The following is an 8,975-nucleotide window of genomic DNA, read 5'->3' as shown; positions in this document are numbered from 1 at the left end:
AAAGGAAATGAATGTAGTATGAGAGAAGTGTACCTTAGGTTTACGATGCAGAAACATTACACTAAAAATAGAATTTTACAACGCGCCTTTTACAGTCCTTTTTAAGTAAAAGCGCCGTCGTATAATATTTTAAAATTAACGGAGGATACAACAACGCTTTTATGACAAGCGCTATTGTAGGGTCATAATGTTTATAGCGCTTTTGCTGAAAGCGCTGTTGTAGGGTCACATAGCACTTTCACATAATATTTACAGCGTTTTTAGAGCACTTTGGATATAAGCACAGTAAAATATAGCGCTCTCACATAATGTTTACAGCACTTTTTAGAGCGTTTTGTATACAAGCGCTGTAAAATATAGCACTCCCACATTATGTTTACAACACTTTCACATAATTACAGGGTCTTTTAAGGTGCTTTGTATATAAGTGCTATAAAATGGTGTGCATTTCATAAAAATCATTCCCTTTAAATAAATAAAAACATATTTAATTTGTTCTCTTCCTAACCCTACAAACCCTCCTCTCATTTACTGTGCGAACCCTAAATCTACGATGTCTTCGAAGCATCTCACACAACATGTGGCATGTGATTTTGTTGATTTATAACCTACCTCCATGGTTATGTATGAAGCGTAATTTTAGGATGTTGTCTCTGTTAATTTTTGGACCCAAACAATAATATCGACGTATATTTGACTCCTTTAGTTGAAGATTTAAAAAATATATGGGAGACAGGTGTGGATGTTTATGATGGGTATAAGAAATAATGTTTCAATTTGAGGGCTATGTTGTTCGACACAATTAATGATTTTCCAGCATATGGTAATTTATCAGGATATAGCATTAAAGGTTAGTGTGCATGTCCTATATATGAAGATAGTACAGATTGGATGCGGTTGAAACATTGTAAGAAGACGTATTTCTTGGACATCGTAGATTTTTGCCTTTTAATCATCAATATCGTGGGTGGAAAAATGCATTCAATGGAAAATCAGAGGAAGGTAATGCTCTTTTAGTATAGACTGGATATCAAATACTTGGAAAAGTACATGGTTTGACCAATAAATTTGGCAAACCTTTTGCGGGAGAGCTTGTCAAAACTGGGTGGAAGAAAAAGTCAATTTTCTTTGAATTACCATATTGGAAGTCATTGTATATAAGACATTTTCTCGATGTGATGCATATTGAAAAAATGTATTTGATAATGTCATTGGTACGTTACTCAATGTTCCAAGAAAGTCTTAGGATGACATCAATGCAAGATTGGACTTGGTCGATGTGGGAATAAGAAATGAATTGAGTCCCGTCAAAAAAGGAAATCGCTTATATCTACCTCCAGCCGCTCATACTCTATCTAGAAAGGAAAAAGTTGTTTTATGTAAATTTCTAGACGAAGTTAAAGTTCCAGAAGCATACTCTTAAAACATTAAAAATTTAGTTTGTATAAAAGACCTCAAGTTAAAAGGTTTGAAGACCCATGATTGTCATGTTCTAATGGAGCATTTGCAACCAATAGGTAAACAATCTATTTTACCTGAAAAAGTTCGAAAAACCATAACTAAATTATGTTTCTTCTTCAGGGAAATTTGTAGTGAGTGATTGATCCTAAAAAATTACCGACATTGCAGAAGGAAATTTTTGTTACTTTGTGTGAGCTTGAAATGTATTCCCCACCCTCGTTTTTTAATATAATGGTTTGCCTTACTGTTCATCTTGTTAAGGAGACACAAATTTATGGGCCAACTTATATGAGATGGATGTATCCGATAGAACGATATATGAAAATATTAAAAGGGTACGTAAAAAGTAGAAGTCGACCAGAAGGTTGTATTGCTGAACGATACATTATTGAAGAAGCTGCTGAATTTTGTACTAAATATATACCCAATATTGAATCCATAGGGCTGCCCATGTCTCGTCATTCGGGAAGAATAACAGGAGAAAGTATAATTGGAAAGAGAGTAATGACTATATCAAGGACATAATGGAAGCAGACACAATTGTATGTTCTACACAATGATGATGAGGTTCAACCGTATGTTACAATACACATGGATCAGTTATCTAGTTTGAACATGAATAAGAATCAAAATTGGATAACACAAGAGCGCAATCAAAGTTTTATAACATGGCTAAAAAATTACATTAACTCAAACTTTGATATAGACTCTGGTTCAATTTCACAGAGATTGAGGAGGCTAGCAAATGGTCCCAGTTTACATGTCTTTTCTTACACTGGTTATGTAATTAATGGCTACACATTTTATACCAAAGAGCAAGATGATCAAACCACTATGCAAAATAGCGTAGTCACTCTTGTAGTTGAAGCGATGCATATCTCAAGTGCAAAAAATAAAAACACAATATATGCAAATCTATCATATTTTGGGGTTATCGAGCACATATGGGAGTTAGATTACACAGTGTTTTGTATTCCCATATTTGGTTTCAAGTGGGTTGATAATAATAATGGTGTTCGGATTGATGAGTTATGGCTCTTGCTTGTTGATTTTAATAGGGTCAGATACAAATATGAGCCTTTTATTTTAGCATCACAAGTTCAACAAGTGTTTTATGTCACTGATCCTGTTGATGATAAATGCTCCAGTGTCCTATTGACCAATAAAATAAGTAATGATAACAATAACGATGAAGATGTTGGTAATGATCTTTTCTTTGCGACATCACAATCACGTGAAATTGATTCAACTGATGATGGTTTATATCTTAGAGATGATCATGATGAGGGGATTTGGATTAATCCATCGTTTCGTATTGTTAATGGACAAACGAATGTGAATCCCACCAGAAAAAGAAGGACATCTCAAGGTGTTTATGTGTTTTATATAAGTCATGTAATCTGAACTCATCATGTAATTTATACTAAGTTCATATACCTTGAACTGCCATAACTAATTTCATGTAATTTATACTTAGCAATTTGTTTGACCTTCTAGAACTAAGCATTTAGCTTGAACTGTATTTGATTTTCTGCTTATACTGATTTTCTGCCAGAACTAAGTCTTTAACTGCTTAATTATACTAATTTTCTGCTTATATTGAACTTGAACTTGAAAAAGCTATGTTTGGCTGGGCATTTACCTTGAACTTGAACTGATCGCAATCTGAATTGATCATGTAATTTAGCATTTAGCATTGATATATAGGTATTTAACTAATTATTTGGAAGAAAAAAAATTCAAATATAGGTATTTTACAGAAATTGAGCTGAAATTATAATTTAGCATTTAGCATTGATATATAGGTATTTATCTAATTATTTAGCATTTTACAAAAATCGAACTGAAATTGTAATTTAACATATTTAACTTGAACTAAACTTGTAATTTTACAGCATTTTTTGTCAATAAGTGTTGTAAAAGGCTTTTAAAAACTAAATTACAAATCATTTACATCGTTTATGTGTATAAGCATTGTAAAAGGCTTTTAAAAGCTAAATTACAAATTATTTATAGTGCTTTTGTCCATAAACACTATAAAAGACTTGTAAAAATTAAATTACAAATCATTTACAGCGCCGTAAATTGTTCATATAGCGCCTTTTATACAATCTTTCTATAAGCGTTGTAAAAGGATCATAAGGCGCTTTTTATATAGTCTTTTAAATCGCTTTTTGTGGAAGCGTTGTAATAGGTTATGACTTTTAAAGCAATTTTTGGACAAGAGTTGTAAAAGGGTTTTTAAGTAAACTGATAATAAGAAACTGCTTCATTTTCCTCTTCATTACGTACTTTTCCTACAAACTTGGCATTGTGAATCCTCTTTGTTTTCCTCTTCATTATGTACTCTCAATCTTCATTACTCTCCATACGAACCCTACTGACTCTCTTCTCCCTGGTGCAATCCTCTTCACACGAACCCTCTCCATACGAACCCTATTGATACTCTTCTAACTAGTGCGCCCTCTTCTTGATGTTCCCTTTCATTTCTACTTAAGCAAAGTCGTAACCCTAAACTCAATGATTTTTGTTGTCAGGTATTGTATTTATTAATTTGTTGTTGTCACTAAACTGCATGTTGAACTTATACTGCTACTTAGACTACTACTTGTTGAACTTATATTGTGTAAAATGTGTAGATAAATGGATTCCAATAATGATTTAACTCGTCAAAAAGATGAAGTTGTCAATACTAATAGTTATGAAAACGAAGTTAAATGTGGGGCAACTATTATGCAAAAAAGTCATCAAAAAAAAAGTAATTGAATTAAATTTGAGGTATATTATACTTTGTTTAGAATTTATTTTTTATCTTTTTTGAAAGCATGCACTTAATCTATGAGTTTATGAGGTGGGATGGAATTAAAGTGGCTAGCCAATTGAGCCCAACAGTTCAATGATGGTAAGTGACATTGGTGCAGTTGTTCATCAAAATATCCCAATAACAATTGATGATAGGAGAGATAAAGCTTTGAAGGATGCTAAAGATATATTGTGGAATGATATAAAAGTATCTTTTTTGTTACTTAGAATTTTTTCCATTTAAATACTTTTACTCAAACTCTATCTTTATTTAATTTTCAGTCGGCTTTTAACGTCGATGATGTGCGAAAAAGTTATGTGCTTAGAGTTGCCGGAAAAATACACAGAGAATTTAGATATCATTTGTCAAATTGCTACTTAAGAGATCGTGATGGAAATTTGAATGTTAAAGCTCCGAAAATATACAAACACTACATATCAAATGAAGAGTGGAGCGTTTTTGTAGCTAAACTTGAAGACCCCGCTTTTGTGGCAATATTAATTTATTAGCATGTGTGTTTTATTCATATTCATAACATATTTTTTGACATGATCGTTGTTTTTTTTATATAGAGTATAAGTACGGCAAATAGCGAGAGAACAAAAAATCCAACGCATCCATACAAAAAAACGTGTATGGGGGTATGCACGTTAGAACAAAAAATTGTAAGTAAACATCACTTTTATAAAATGTGGTAGATTATAAACTATAGTTTATAACTAATATTTTGTTTATGTCCTAACGAATAGCTTCAAGAGATGAAATTCGATCAACCATTAGGTCGTCATATTTTGTGGAAGGAGGCTCGTTTGAATAAGGATGGAATAGATGATAATGAAAATGTTCAACAAGCGATAGAACAATGTGTAAGTATATTATCACTTTAATATTTTTTTAATATTATCTTTTAAAAATGATATTGAACTTATGTTTTTTAATACTACATGTATTTTAGTTGAATCTAGAACAATGTTATGAAAATCCATAAGAGAATAAACAAGTTAGTTGCAGGGACATACTTGGTAAGGTATTTAATGTTCCTGAATATTAGCCGTGTGATGGGTAAAGGATTTGGCGTAACTCCATAAAGCTATTTTTCACATGAGAAACACACAAATCCATCTAATGAGCAAGTACCAGATAAGCTGAAATTCCTAACAAAGCAAGTTGTATATTTGGTGAAAAAGGATAAGGAAAATCAACTTCTAGAGTGTCAACGTGAAATATAATTCAAGAGTGAAAATGGTAGTTGCAACATTGATCGTAAAAGTATTCCATCGGTAATTAATTACTTAATGAAATAAGAAATTCATTCAACCTAATTGTTTCACATACTTATGTATTAACCATTGATTTAGGTGTGTCATCTTGCATCTATATTTATCCTCCCCTACTCATCACATGGTTAGAAAAGGAACATTGTACAAATACCTTGGGAGAAGTATTACACCATAATCTGATCTATGTCGGCCATTTTAATGTTTCACCTGTGATTGCTTTAGAACCACTTGCACCATTGCCTATACCCGACAAAAATTGAGATATGAAGTTTTTGGGAGAAACAATAGGTAGTTATGTGGCATGACCCAAAAATCTTGTTGGCATAGATACGGTATATTTAATTGGTACGTATGTTGAATTGTATGATTATGATTGATTATATTTAATTGTTGATTTTTCTATCGTTAACTTTAATTTCACATTTATTTAGATTCTTACAAAGTCTAAAGGGAATGATAAGAAGATTCCTCACAACGAGTCAGCCACTTCACCAGAAAATGTTTGACATATACATCAATTGTATATGAAATGATTAGCTTACTATAATAACTAACAAACTGATCAACCTCATTTTTTAGATTCAAGCAGAACCTACCGAAAATGTTAAGAAAGTTGATTTAAAAAATAAACATGTCGCACCGCAAATGCAGGTTCTTGGTAAAATATTTATTCAATCACTAATTTATTTATTTCTTTCTCCTAAAATAAATCTGCCAAAAATGAATCTGCTTCTGCTAATCCTAAATATGTTTCTCTTAAATCTGCCAGAAATCTGCCGCGTCGCAAATGTAGGTCCGTGGTAAAAATAAATCTGCCAAAATTCGAAAACTGGATCTTGGAAAATCAATTGATGCTCCTAAAATAAGTCATCCACGCCTTTATCAACTTGGGTCGTGTCTTGACATACAAACAAAAATGAATATGGAGAGCAATGATGCACATATGGACAAAGGTATTTTCGGAGATAAGTATGAAGAATTACTTAATAAAAACACATATATGAACTTCTCTATCGTAATGAGCTAAATGTTACTGTCATTAACATATACATTAGGTAATGTAAAATACTTTATTTAAGATAAAAACTACTTTTAATTGTATCACTGCCACATTTATTGGTAATTAATCTAATTTTATATTTTCATTGAAGGTATTTGTATGAAAAGTTGGTTGCATGCACAAATTGACAGATAGATTTTATTCTTATCTCCCCATAAGCTACCCATGTGTTAAACTTGATCCAGTTAATGTAAAAAAATATGTATGCCTTTATAATTTCATTTACAATCAATGTATAAATATATATTGGCGTACATGTTTTATTTTATAGTGCCCTCGTCAAACTAACAATATAGACTGCGGGTACTATATATTGGGATTCATGAAGGAGATTGTTGATATGAATAAAAATATAATTCCAGAAACGGTACACTATTTTCATTATATTTTGATGTTCATATTATAATATATATATATATATATATATATATATATATATATATTATTCTTATTTATTTATGTTCAAATATTATATCACATAGTACTTTGGCAACTCCAATTGAACATACTCTGAAAGTGATCTAACTAAAATAAAGGAAGATGGGTGTCAATATGTCATCGAACTGTAAGTTATATAATTTGTTAATAGGTGAGTTTTACATTATAAACTATTATTGTATATTTTTGTGTGAACTGATCATTATTCTAATTAGTTTATTTTATTTTTTTGTTAAAGTAGGGTAAAGTAAGAAATTGTTGTTGGCATGATATTGTTGTTGTGAATATGTAATTGATATTGTGAATATGTTGCTACTAATGTTGATAATAGTATTTATGTAATTGAACTTATTGTTGTGAATATATAGTACTAGTGTAATTGAACTTGTTGATGTGAATACATATTATGAATATGTTTGAATTGAAAAATTACAATTGTGTCAATATGTGCTTGATGAATATGATTTAAAAAAAAAACTTTAAATCTCATTTAAACATAATGCTTTTTAAAAAAAAATGTCATTAAAGACCTGTTTATCAAACCAACATTTTACATTGCTTTTTATAATAGATTTACAATGTTTTTAAAATGTACCTATTACAATATTTTTTTGAAAAAAGTGCTGTAAAACTAGTCTAAGAGAAGTGTTGAGCGCTATATATTTATACATATTACTGCGCTCTTTTTAAAAAAACGTTGTAAAACTAGTATAAGAAGCGCGCTATATATGCACCTATTACAATGTTTTTTTAATAAAAGCGCTATAAAACTAGTATAAGAAGTGCACTATATATATGCACCTGTTACAACGTTTTTTTTAAGAAAAGCGTTGTAAAACAAGTCTAAAAGAAGCATTGAGCGGTATGTATTTATACCTATTACAACTTTTTTTTTTTTATCTTTTAAAAGCACTGTAAAATGCTATTTTTGGCGTAGTGAAAATAGGGCTTACGATGCAAAATAGTTTCTCATAATGAAACAATGGTAGAGAATGGAACCCAACAAAATCAACGGTGGAGAGGTATTAGACGCAAATCAGCAACACCGATCAATCAGAAACAACACACGAGATTTAGGGTTTATGAAGAAAAAGTTGCTTTACAGTAGAAGAAATTTCAGCAATACAACAATACGATTTATTGAATATGAAGGGTTGGAGAAATTTGCAGAATCGTGATTATTGGAGGGTCTTAACTAATTAATTGGATTTTGGGACTGATTTGGAGACGGAAAACGCTTGAGCCGAATACATTCGGTCTTTAAATATACAAATTTCCAATTAGACACAAATTTGGAGACAAACAACATTTGAGATGCAATTGTTCTGTCTCTATAAAATTTTCGATTTTTAGAGTACAAGTTTGAGTTATTAGAAACGGATCTTGAGACGGATTTAGAGACATACTAACTTTGTGACGGGATATTCCGTCTCTAAATTCCTTCTCAAACATAATTTTTTTTTACATCTGTCTCAACAAATTATTTCCGTATCCAATTCTATCTCTATTTGTGATGGACAAAATTCCGTCTCTAAAATCTATTGATAAATAAGATTTTTCAAGTAGTGATCATTGCAAGGTTTATTTACTTTAGTGTCCTGTGTTTGGTCTTATGTGGGTTTATGTTTGTGCATGGTTGAGGCCTCAAAGGGAACTTTTCAATTATGCATCGCAAGTGTTAGTCAATTTTAAGGCCTCTTTGGTGTTGGTAATAAAATGTGTCAAAAAGTTTAAGATATTTGAATTATGTGTTTGTGGACAATTTGAAAGATTCTGAATAATATAGTGTTTAAATAGACTAGTGTTATATCTATTATAATATATTAAAATAGACTCACACATATTAGTATGACACATCATCTAATATTATACTATTTCATTTAAATATTGCCACCTCTACAAAAATTCTATGTGGCACATCTAAAAGACACTC

Source organism: Cicer arietinum, chromosome 6, assembly GCF_000331145.2.
Source record: "Cicer arietinum cultivar CDC Frontier isolate Library 1 chromosome 6, Cicar.CDCFrontier_v2.0, whole genome shotgun sequence".
NCBI classification, from domain to species: domain Eukaryota; kingdom Viridiplantae; phylum Streptophyta; class Magnoliopsida; order Fabales; family Fabaceae; genus Cicer; species Cicer arietinum.
Note: the sequence above shows the minus strand (reverse complement) of the source record.